At 34.6% G+C, this 13,274-nt stretch overlaps 1 protein-coding gene and 1 long non-coding RNA gene across 2 annotated transcripts in view; both read right to left on the bottom strand.

Annotated features, from left to right (window-relative positions):
- The window catches only part of LOC116177532 (DNA-directed RNA polymerases I, II, and III subunit RPABC3), a 92,962-nt gene that overhangs the window by 1,171 nt on the left and 78,517 nt on the right, over positions 1-13,274 (bottom strand). The gene's annotated exons all lie outside the window — the stretch shown is intronic.
- On the bottom strand, positions 8,395-9,551 carry LOC116177542. Its single transcript, XR_004146697.1, has 2 exons — positions 8,851-9,551; positions 8,395-8,733 (listed from the first exon to the last, which is right to left on the bottom strand). It is a non-coding gene; the product is annotated as an uncharacterized LOC116177542 (long non-coding RNA).

Genomic DNA, 13,274 nt, shown 5'->3' with positions numbered 1-13,274 from the left:
TCGTTTCCATGGAAACAATATTGTTTTCTATTTTGAACTTCATTTTATATCGTGCGCCGCGTCCCATTTTTAATAAGAATGACAAATGTCATTAGAATGCACAATTATTTGTTTCACTTTACCCTTAGAGTTAAAGAGAGCCTACTCCTTGGAACTTTTAGAATATTTTAACCAAAAAAATTAGTAGGCACCAAATCTTCATCAAACTAACAAAACTGCAAAAATGTGCTTTCCCCATTTACATTCCTGAAAATAAATAGAGGACGAAGTAGCCAACATTCGAAAAAAAACTCAATTCTCTTTCTTTCCTGTTGGTGGTTATTTTAAATGGAACGCTTTGTTTTCTTTATTTCTGTAGTGTAAAGATACTATTTCCCGATACCAACGCGCTCAATGTTCGTTTCAACTTGGCGTATTTTTTTAAATAAAATACTTGTTAAACATTTACAAACATAAACAAAAATTGAGGAGAATTTGGAACCTTCCGTCTTCAATAAATGTACTATTATTATTATCCAATTATAATTAATGAGATCAAATTTGTTGCGACGTGCAGACTTACTAATTGATCCACGTTCCTTTCGACTACCTAACTACTGAGTAAATAGTAACATGTATAAATACCGCGATTTGTACACCCAGAATAAATGATGTTACAAATTCCTGTCGTGTTAAGTTGTAAATGAACAAAAACACTAAATACGTGCGTTAATCGACGTTTTCGGTAGGAAAAAGGCGCAAAATGGCTTATGATAATATTTGAAAACATTAACGCAAACCTATTTACGTCTAATTTTAAAGGTGCAAAACCATTTGGCAAGGAAGATTGATTGTAGGTAGTTGCAATGTAATGATAGTATCTCTGAATGTTTTACTCTATCAAAAGGTCCCTGGCAAAGTGACAATAACGTATTGGAATTCGTCCAACAGGGCAACTGTGTCTTTGGACAAACCAGGTCAGACGACAGCGACTACCTACTGCTGCTCGTGTTGTAACCTACTTCTAATTTAGAACTATTTTTGAACTCTTATTTAATAATAGGTATAATTATTGTCACAAATGATGACTAGCAAGATGAAAGACGCAACTTCATACGTTAAGCTTAGTTTACGAGATGAACACTTTCAACGATGAAAGAAGACACAAATCTTAAGCAACAGAAAAAAATATTTATGATTTTTTAGAAATTGGCGCCCAATACATGTGGTCGCCAAACTGAAATGGGAAGCCGTTAAAAATGATTCCGTTCCCATAACCTGATAATTACTTATCACAAATGGACATCACTAAACATTGAGATTGTCTGTTCATATAGGATCCGACATCTCTTTAGTAGGTACCTATCTATTGCCGTTATTATCTTTATATAAAACGAAGTGAAAAAGTTAAAACAGTAATAAATGACCAAGCTCCATTGTTTTGTATTTGCAAGTCACATAACATCGATGTTATAGTGGTAGGTTAAGATTAGTCAGAAAACTGCACAACGATAAATGGCCGGAAATTTGCGGTTATGAAACTAATTAAATAGCGGCTTTGTTGCAAAGTAAAATGAAAGATGATCTACAAGATGTTAAAAATTAAAACTGTTCTGGCATTACCACTTACAACATATTTACCACATAGTGTGAATACTCACATTATGGGTTATTTATCAATTATTTACGGTGAAATACGTATTAAGATATTTATATTGTTCCATTAGTCGTGTATGAGTAATACTTTCCTGTTAGAAAACCTTATTAATAAATAATAATTATTATTGCGTAAACCGCTTTTACATTTAAATTTAGAAGAGACTGAGGGGAGTGTAAAAGAAACTAGTCGTACAGCTGAACAGGTGCCAGCCTAGGAAATAATTTTGCTAGTTATATAGCTATAGCTTCAAAATAGCTATTTATACAATAAGTTGCGAAATGAGTGTCTTTTAGGCACGCGACGTGAAAATTGTCCAACGAGGCAAAGCCGAGTTGGACAACACGTCTAGTGTAGTGACTAAAAGACATCGTTTCGTAACGAATTATATACAAGATTTTTTGTGAAAGCAGAGAATTTGAAAATGTTATAATTTTATTAGGATTTTTAAACATTTGGAAAGTAAGTAGACAATCCGTTTCTAAGGCATTGTTTATGCATTATTTAATGTCAAGTATGACGTTAAGGTTGAACGTAGGGTGTTGCCGTCTTTCCCGCAAAGTTTTCCGAAAAAATTACTTCAAATGAGTGATACTGACGAGTCTTTGGATATTAAACAAGCTGCTGAAGCTGCGTTATTCACGTTAGTACCGAAAAATCGAAACATTTATACGAAAAGACCTACGACAACATTGATTTTAATGTGTCATTTTTATTTTTAGGCACTAGTGCTTAAAACTTTCACATTTACGCACTAGTGCCTAAAAGAATGTCATTTCGAAATTCTAATCAATGTCAAAATTTGTCAATTTCGAAACGCTTTCACAAAAAATCATTTTTCGTCATTTAAGACCGCCAGAAGAATAAATTTGACCGTGCGCTTTCTTAAACAGAAATTTTCAAATAAATTTTATAAAGTACAAGGATATAACGGGCGATCAAAAATGAGTTGTCGTCCAGTCGCCTTCGAAAGTTCAAGTTAAATACGAATTCCCATGTAAACAAAAATTCCAAAGGTGACTCGACAGCAACTCTTATATTTGATCGCATTGTATCTAAAACATAAAAACAACGTCGATCATTATTTTCAGGGCAGATGTCGAAGGAAATATTGTAACGCAGCACCCGTTTTACGCCTTGAAATTTACTAGTTTTGTTGAACATACCGTACATTTTGAAGTTTACCAGTTTTAATGAACACCCGGTAGGTATCTGGAGGCCCTTCGATAGGAAGTGTTGTGCCGAAAAGTATTTATGTTGATTCCAGTTGTTGAAATAGAAGGTAAATGATTTAATTTCTAGAGTAGTGTTCCGTCCGCCGTTACCGTAAACAAAATTGTAATTAAATCGTCGTTTGCAACCGTTCCCGTCAAGATATTTCAATTATCTTTACCCAAACCTTCTTTTTCATGCCTACTTTATGTCAGGAAATTTTACACGACCACTTTTTCTGTCGCCTGTCACTTTACCGACCGCACTTGTCACATTGATAATGATAATGTCTATGATGACTCCTGTCATACGAAAATTGAAATTTTAATAACTATTGTTGTGCACGAAAGCTCTTGGTCATTTAGATTTCAGAAGACGAGGACAAATTAATATTTTAAAATGTCCGTCTCGTTAACTATTATTAGATGATTTTGGCTTTATGTTATTAATTTAACAAACTAATTTAATTAATTTGTTAAATGAATTAAATGAAATTTATTATATATTAACCCCGATTCAAGCAAAATGCAGATTCAAAATGCATGCGCAATCCTATTTACTTATTTGTCAAAATATTGAAACGAAATATTTCATATAGGCTCCCTAAGCAAAATTAAAAATAGTGCGAAATACAATTTTTTATTTGTTCATTTTATAATTTATTTTGTCCACTATCGCTATGTCCAGAACTATAAGAGCTACGAGCTCGGTTAAATTAGCAAACTATTTTACAAGACTATTATAATGAGCACGAAAATGTGTTTCAACCAGTGGTTTACAAACTGTGGATACCAAGTTTTGTTATTTTAAATGGAACTAATTCTTTTTATTTCCTTATTCGATAGGCAATTTTATTCTGAATACAGTCATATAATATTTGTATACCCTTTAGGTAACAATTTTTATGAAAAAATGCTTGTTTGGATTTATTTTAAAATGGCTAAAATAAATGTGCCATGGACAAAACTAATGACTGTGAAAAACAATTACTTTGAAACAAAAACACAACTAATACACAAATTTACAATAGGGGTCAAATTGTGCTCCATTTTCGGTAATACATAATTATATTCTTCGCAACAAATTGCTGCTTACCTACTTATCTTAACATCCGCCCATCAATATTATTTAAAACATTTTCTGTGATGTTATTTACATGTTGTAAATTTGGATACAAAAATATAATGGATTTAAAATCGGGCAACCTGGGGGGTCATGAAATAAGGCCGTTGGTGTCAATCCACCGATTCGGGAACATTTCATTACTTTAGCATTACTCTTTGCGCATTGTGAACAGGTGCATCGTCTTGTTGACAATATAAATCTCTTACGGGCACATCATCTAGCATATTTGCTAACGCGTCACTTAAAGATTATAAATACCGATCACCTGTGGGAGTACCTTCATACATATTGAAAAAATATTTTTTTTAAATAGCACAGCAAACGTAACACTAGATTTTCTTTTAAATGCTCTCTCTCACGCACAATTATCTCGGTACTCATAATTATTTTTTTTCATTGAACATGCCATTATTTGACAAATTTGACTCATCTGTCCAGATAATAAATTTTCAAACATCTCTTTCTTCCTTTAGCAACAAATAACAAAAATTAAGGGCGTCCTTCATGGTTTCCAAAATGGAAATGTTGGGACTTTTTTGAGTTTCAACGCTTAGTATTTATTCTTTCTTGAAATTTTATGTACTCTTCTTACACTACACTGGTACTCGGTAACGGTCATTCTAATAGATGCCCTTAGATTTGCTTTCAACATCATTATTTATTGTTGTTCTCGATTTTCCAATAAATGGAGTTGTATTGATTGGCCCGTGATCTGACCGTAATACCAGAATAATTCAATAATACCAACTGACAGTTCTAAACAACATAAATAGTGCTATTGTTTCGGCCACAGCACCCTAAAATCTGAATCCATATCCAACTTGTTTCGTCCATGGCACACTTATCTTAGCTATAATGAAATAAATCTAAACATGCATTTTTCTCATAAAAATTGCTGTCTAGGAGTATACAACATTATATCACTGAATAAAATTCTCTATCGAATAAGATAATAAAAAAAATATAGTTCAATTTAAAATAACAAAGTCGGTATCCACAGTTTGTGAACCACCGGCTAAAATAGTCTTGCAAAAGAGAAATTGTTTGGTAATTAGCACAAGTGGACAAAATAACATGAACACCCTGTATACATGAAATTTTGTATACAGGAACCAATGATGTTATTTGAGGATTCCGGATACTCTCGAGGATCGTCCAGTATTCAGTTGTATGAAGCTGGAAACACTGGAACTGCTTGTGGTTGTTGAATTTACAACAAGATACGAGGAATCACATGCGATTTTCAGTAGGGGAATTTTTTGCCACTCGGCTCGTATTCGGAAACCAGACTATCCGGCTCATATTCAATAGCGCTGATCCTTGAACTCGTAGAAATCGATTGGCGAAAGTTTGAAGTCGATATCTCTTCGTTCTCGAGTTAGACGAGGTACAGACGGACAAAACCATCACATAAGGGAAATTTTTTTTTGTTTTACTGGTATTCGTAGCAGTTGCATCAGATTTTTAAATTCGTTTTCTATCTTCAATAATGTAAGATGAAAATACCACTAAAATTAATTTTGCCGACTAAATAAGAATAATTTGTTACTGATATTCCTTAATTACGATCTTATATCGTTGAAAAGAATTCTCTTTCATGGCCGATTGCAAAGGGTAAGTTAAAATCCATGGCAACTAAAACGCGCTCGCACCTCCACATACAGGGTGTTACACGACCGTTCGAAAAAAAAAAATCGGGTTGTAGAGGGCATCAAAACAAGCACTTTTTCCAAATAAACCGAGGGTCCAACGTGTTTCGTTTGGGAGCCACCCCCCAAAGAGTGTTGAAATCTGCATTTCTTCTTTAATTTTTTTCTCAGCAACCATAAGAGTTACAAAGTCGGGTGGCATGTCTTTGAATAGGTTTTTGGGTATGCTCTTTCCGATTTTGCAATTTTTTTTTCAAAATTCCTACCCCTAAAGGGCGCACCCCTAAACTAGGGTGCAAAAAAAATTCTGATTTCGACGAAATTTGGTATCTGGGGTTTTTTTAACATGAAAATCACGAATCTGAAATTAGTTTTTGAAAATTCGAAAAAAAAAGTTCCACTGCAATTCTTGGCGGGACAACGAAAATAGAGATAATTCCACGAAATTTGTTGTGTACATACTAAACGAGTTAAGGAACAAAACTGTCGAACAGTTTTTTAAAATAACTTTTCAAACAAAAGTTATACTCATTTGAATGTTGGTCCTTCGGGTCGCGAAGTGTCCCAAGCCTACTAGTAAGCCATAATTTCGCATGTGTTGGTTGACAATGTCGCAAAAACAAAAGATTAACGGTTTGAGTCGATATTTTGTTATTTGGAATTAATTCGGTCATTAAATGATTAAAAAATTCGATGTATCGATTAAAACACCTACCAAGGTATCTTAAAGCGCTGATCGATTATTTATTATCTAAATAAGGTAGGGGAAAAAGTCAAATCACTTTCCGTATGATACTTTTTCACTATGATCAAAAATTTTCATAATCTTAGGTTGAAAAATAACTTCCAAAAGAACACGCTCCTGGCTTACTAGTAGGCTTGGGACACTTCGCGACCCGAAGGACCAACATTCAAATGAGTATAACTTTTGTTTGAAAAGTTATTTTAAAAAACTGTTCGACAGTTTTGTTCCTTAACTCGTTTAGTATGTACACAACAAATTTCGTGGAATTATCTCTATTTTCGTTGTCCCGCCAAGAATTGCAGTGGAACTTTTTTTTTCGAATTTTCAAAAACTAATTTCAGATTCGTGATTTTCATGTTAAAAAACCCCCAGATACCAAATTTCGTCGAAATCAGAATTTTTTTTTGCACCCTAGTTTAGGGGTGCGCCCTTTAGGGGTAGGAATTTTGAAAAAAAAAATTGCAAAATCGGAAAGAGCATACCCAAAAACCTATTCAAAGACATGCCACCCGACTTTGTAACTCTTATGGTTGCTGAGAAAAAAATTAAAGAAGAAATGCAGATTTCAACACTCTTTGGGGGGTGGCTCCCAAACGAAACACGTTGGACCCTCGGTTTATTTGGAAAAAGTGCTTGTTTTGATGCCCTCTACAACCCGATTTTTTTTTTTCGAACGGTCGTGTAACACCCTGTATAGTAGGTTGCTTATGGACATACCTATAGATACAGTAGATGCTTGCCAAACGTGACAATGACAGCACAAGGAGATTATGTTGTGTTTTAATGCTTCAATGCAAGTCAGTTGGCATCATTGCGTTATCGAAGAATGACGCAAATTAGAAAGAGAGGCATTTAGTCCATGGAGGTGTGAACGCGCTATAGACCATGTTTCCATTCTAGTTGTACATAAAATATGTAGAAATAGTGTAGAAATGCATTATATTTCCTCTTTGTATCGTTAGATAGGTATTGTGGACTTAAAAAAAAGTAAATGGCAAAGTTTAGATTATGTTTGTAATAATATAGTAATACGTAATATAATAATATAGTGCAAGTGCAACTCAAATGTATAAGCTGTAATTTTGTCGAGGTTATATCGCAAGTTTTTCTGCCGGTCATGACTATAAAAACGCCTTATGATGACGATACAGCACATACTAGTTATATTTGTGAAAAAAATATAAATTTTTACCTTTTTAATTTTCAAACCGTACAAACTGTAGATAAGGGAAACAAATGATAGACGCAAAACATGCCCATTTATTAGTAGTGCTGTCATGACCTTCTACTTAAACAATTTAAAGAGGATTGGAAGAAAAAAACAAAAGTAACTACTAGTGGCGTATCTTTAAAATCGTTGACAAAGGACAGTTTAATAATCTAAACCTGTCTATAGCGTTTTCATTAAAAAACATTAAATGCCATTACTCAAAATGTACAACTTAATTAAAACGTCGATCATATTTACATGAGCACAAAATTACATATCTTTCTTTTACATACCTATTTTTTTTATAAATGCCAATAACACCAAAGGCACATAAAAATAAATACAAAAAAAATATTTTTGCAAAACACTAGGCTGGACCCCAGTTTTTAAAAATATTTATTTATGCTTCGTATGCTCACATATTGCTTCTGTCATTAGTTCGACAGCAACTTAAATTTGATTGGATCCTGAAACGACTTAATCAAAATCCCAATAGTTGCTTGGAAAATATTTGTCGTACGACCACTCGCCATATTTACACCCCAAAACTATGTAAATTTAGCATTCACGTGCGAAATAAAATGTACCAACCGGTGGAAAGTTGTTTGAATTCATTCGCCTCAAATTGAGACGGGTATATTGCCAAAGACGTATTTTTTGTACTTTATTGATTTGTATCTCTTTCCCATCGTACTTCAACACCACATAGCAGACTATTGTAGTTGTTTTGTTAGGTATGCGATTACAGATTATCCCAAAAATCTGGAATGATCAATGATCATGAAGATTAGTACAATTGATGCAAATAAACCAAAGATATGCAACAATGAAGTATATTTAACATAATTCTAGAACAGCGCGAGACTTTCCAATAAGATAAGACAGATTGCATGTTTAAAGTACAACAATAATAAAACTACACAACACTAACTAATTAACAAACGCCCAAGAGTACACAATAACTAATAATAAAAAGAAAGATGTGTGATTGCACGTCCTGGTATGTCGTACCAGAAAGTGCATTTACAGATTTCACTACATGCCCAGTGTAAACGCGCTTCTGGCACGCAACCCAGAACTCAAAAGTAAAAAAGGTTGGCCAAGGAAGCGGATACGGTGCTCGTGCTGATAAGTGACAATGCCCCACCGAAAGCACCTAGAAGGAACAAATAAAAGAATATGAAAAATGATAAAAACGAATTAGTCGAAACGAAGCGGGGTTCATGCGTGTTAAAGACGTTAGAAATTAAAGCAAAAAAAAAAGTATAATTACAAACTGAGTTACTGAAATGGTGCTCCGCTGTTACGACAAAAGGTGCACAACTAAATAACTTAAAAAAGATGACCGGGAAGTTAATAGATTTGCTAATTACAACACGTCTACACACGTAGAGGAAAACTGACGCAGATATTAAGGAAAACTTATACTACCCTTTAATAGCCTTACGTCACAGGGCAAGGTCATGTCGTTACGTGCGCATTAATGAATCACTAAATATGTGCAAATTACGGCATGCATTTACATAAACATTTGTAAGCGATAACAAACAGAACTGCACTGAAATGAATGAAACAGTTAGGCACTCAAACACAAAAAAAAGCACAAAATCAAAAGCACTTAATCGGGTCTAATTGCATGCATCAATCTCCAATTGGTCGCATCCGTTTAGAGACGTTTAGGAAGCAGTAAACCAAGACACAATAAGAGAGAACGTCCGAACAATCCAACAATACAATTTCAGCTGGGCTGAACTCGAAAATAACACTTTACTCTGGTGGCATCCACTCATTATGCAACCCCGTATCATGCCAAATACTGCATCGCGATAGCAGGCAGTGCCAATTAATCACGAAATGCAAATCCTAATCAAAAATAAATTTAATTCGCGCTCGGCCCCCAACAAAAATGACGCGACACAATTGAAACTTGCGTTTGGGGGAGCAAGCGAAAAAAATATGTTATCCTCGTTTAAATCTTACGTGTATTCAAAAGAAGCGAATTGACAAATTCAATTTGCGCTTACGTAAATCGCGCATGTATTTTATGTGGACAGTCGTGATAAAAATACTACGGAAAGACCATGGACTTTCCTGTACGATGTTCTCAAAACAACTCAAAGATGGCGAGAGCTTTAGTGATACATATGTGTTCAATTGAACTAATTTTAGATAGATTCAGATAATAAATTTTTATGCTCGCTATTATTAAAGGTCTATTTTAGATTTTTTGATATTACATATTTAACTTTCAATTCAAACGAACCTTTCCTTTGATGTTGCTTAATGAAAACATGGCGGGGCTCAAAAATAAAACAATCATTGACAAAAGTAATGATTGGCGAATAGGTATATCCTGCAGCATATGTAACCAACATTTGAATATATTGTGCAACTTGGAGATGTAAACCAACAAATTAAGGTCTCCTTGAAGACGGGGCCCGAAGTCATAGGCGTGTTGGTTGCTTATGCTGCAGAGTTTTCCTATTAGGCGATCATTACTTTTGTCAATAACCGTACCTTGTTTGGAATGCGAGGTACCCACGTACTCCAATCGAAATCACTTATAACTTGGGCGTTTAAAGAAATGTCTATGCTTTGATTTTGGAAACTTCTATAAATGCTACCATATAGGTAAATCAGGACGACTACCGATAATTTGTTTGGATTAATACTGTATTCATATCCCGTATCAGCAATTTGCCGTTTTTTGGGCGCTAAATTGTTGTGGAAATACAAATTTTACCGCATTTCTTTTCTTTTTTTTAAAGAGACAAAATAATTACCACAAAAATATGCAGCACTATAAATTTGCCCTCTTTTTTGCAGGTCAACCCTATGTAACACATTGATTGACAACATGTAAGCGTGGTCAGGTCTTGTGTCTTAGCGTATTCAAGAAGGGGGGTCTTCTAATTCGATGTTTCTCTGTATGAGTGGTTTAACTATTTCCGCGAAGGAAGTACCTAATACAGTCCTATTCTTCGATGTATCTGTTGCTTTTTTTCTGGTGCCCGCTGCTGGACGGTGCGCAAGCATTTTCTTCAATTCCCTTCACGATTATGTCTCGCTCGCGAACTGGTAGTATACACCACGTAGGAGCTAACATTTCCAGCCGGTCCTAGCCGCCTGCTATCGATCCAAAAGTGTCGTGAAACGTCCGTCCTTTCGACTCAAAAGTTAGATGGCTTTGCTCGTAGTTTTTCCCCAGAGTTGCCCTATAAGTATAGGGTAAGTCGAAGTAGCCGTGCCGGATCGGAGGACCCCCAGGATCATTACAATAACCCAAATTACAAAAAGTTTGTTACCAATCTAAGTATATACTTTAAATTTGTAGTCAGTAGCGTACTTTTACTACTACTACTACTTTTTGGATATAGCAGCATAATAACCTTATAACCACACTTTGTCCAAGATAAAGATGTTAATCATGAGGAACTCGGAAGATACGGCGTTGGTTAAATTAGGATAAGTTGCGCAATGCAATTAAACAGTTATTATCATGCTGAAAAACCAGAAAATTCCGATTACTTTCGAAGATATACCAGAAAAACAGAAATTTGGGGATTTTGTTTTTATTTTTTCTGATGTTATTTGAATAGATACAAAAAGATAAAAACCACTTTCTAATTATCACCTTCTGAGGTCTACAAGAAAACGTTGGAAGATTCCAATAAAACGTTTCGTTTCGGAGAAATCACCATCAACTATATTTTTCATATGGTCTATAAAACAGTAAATACTGCATTGAATAGCATTTTGTATTACGAATACAGCGATGTATGGTACTAAAAAAACAAATGTTGGAAACTGTTGTTTTACCAGGAAGGTGCACCCGCACACAACCCCGTAATCGTACCTATCGGACAAATTTCCTGGAAAATGAAAAATATGCCCGATAGGTATTCTCACACGATCCTGTTGAAAAGAACAGTTTCCACCTTTGGTTTTCTTTTTGCGTGCCCCACATCGTTGTATTCGTTAAAAAAATGCTACTCAATGCAGTATTTACTTTTGTACGGGCCATCTAAGAAAATAAAGTTAAAGATTTCTCCGAAATGAAACATTGTATTAAAAAATCTCTCAACGGTGTCTTGTAGGCCTCAAAAAGTGGTAATAAGAGTGTTTTTTTATTTTTTTTGTATCTGTTCAAATAACATAAGAAAAAACGTAATTTGCAAATTTAGGTTTTTCTGGCATATATTCGGAAGTTATCGGAATTTTCCGTTTTTCTGTAAAGCCCCATGATAAGACATCCTTATCTTTGACACAGTGTCCGAGATAAGGCCAGTCACTACGGGCATTCTACAAAGAGTAAGAGGTGCAAATTTGGTTAAAAGTTGTGCGATCAAATGTCTAAGAAGGTGGCCCCTAAAAATTTTTTTGGTTTTTGAAAAATTTTGAAACACGGATTTTTCGATTTTACGAACTATTTTTTTCTAGCGAAAACCAATGAGACTTCTCCACTGCAATTTTGAGTGCTCTTTAAGATGGCGTTAATTTTTTAATCCGCCGTTTCCTCTTTACGGAACCATTATTAATTTCATATCTTACATACGGCCCTGATATTCCGACATCATATTCTTAAAGCCCTTTTTATTCTGAATTCAATGATCGTTTAATTACGGTTTAGCTTTTTTTCGGTCTTAATTAATAACTTAATGAATGTGCAAAGGGAAAATGTACCAAACAAGGAAAGGGAAATCAACGCTATCAAACGCGTCATTTGTGCGGTAAGTTTTTTTTTGATAGCATGTAGTATTTAAATTGCGGAGATATTCGATGCATAATCAAACATAATTGCCAAAACAAATCTGGTCGCAAAAGGTACCTACAGGTTGTCGATGTAGGGTATTCGGGGAGGAACCAGCAAAAATTGAGGAGATGATTCCTTGGGATAAAATGATAATGATAATACTGTCTATTAGCATGAACATAAAATAACTACAGTACAAAAAAACTAAACATCAACAATAAACAATCAACAATATAAAAAAGTTTGCAATGAACATATGTCCAGAAATTTTAATAAAGTAAAGAAACGCGAGAGCGGTGTGGTAGGCCCCACAACGAAAAATTTCCGGTCATATTTTTTTAATGTTTCATCTCCCTATTTTTGCTGGTTCCTCCCCACGACAAACTAATAGGTAAGTATAATTAACAATAATCTTAAACTTATTTTATTTACACAGAAGCTATTAAATACGCTATTGCGTATTATATGGCTAAAAGCTATGGTCATTTAAATTTCATGTAATTCGGTTCATAAGTAACGGAGATGTCAAAAGGGCCTACATTGCCAATTCACGAACTCCGATCTACAAATTTGATAAAGAATCGACCTGAAAAATTTCATCGCAATCGGTCCCTTCATTTTCGAAAATCGTGCTAACAGACAGACGGACTCACGAACGGACAGACAGACACCGCCAAATTATGAACTCGCTAGGAGCTCCTTAATAATGCATATCGAGTGATAAGTAGTCACTTCACAAATCTCCAGTACCTAAATACGCGCATAACGTCTATGTCCCAACACTGTGGCTGTTGTATTTTTGATTATGTATAGCGCAAAACAGCTGTTGTAGTCATTAATTTCCCTTGTGAAAAAACAGCCTTTTTTCAAAAATACTGCTTCGCATTCATTTTCAAAATCCTGATCTTACTTACAGTTTTGGAATAGTTATTTATGCATTCGTT

The sequence above is a fragment of the Photinus pyralis genome, unplaced genomic scaffold (assembly GCF_008802855.1).
Source record: "Photinus pyralis isolate 1611_PpyrPB1 unplaced genomic scaffold, Ppyr1.3 Ppyr1.4_LG1, whole genome shotgun sequence".
Taxonomy (NCBI): Eukaryota; Metazoa; Arthropoda; class Insecta; order Coleoptera; family Lampyridae; genus Photinus; species Photinus pyralis.
Note: the sequence above shows the minus strand (reverse complement) of the source record. Positions and strands in the feature narration are given on the sequence as shown.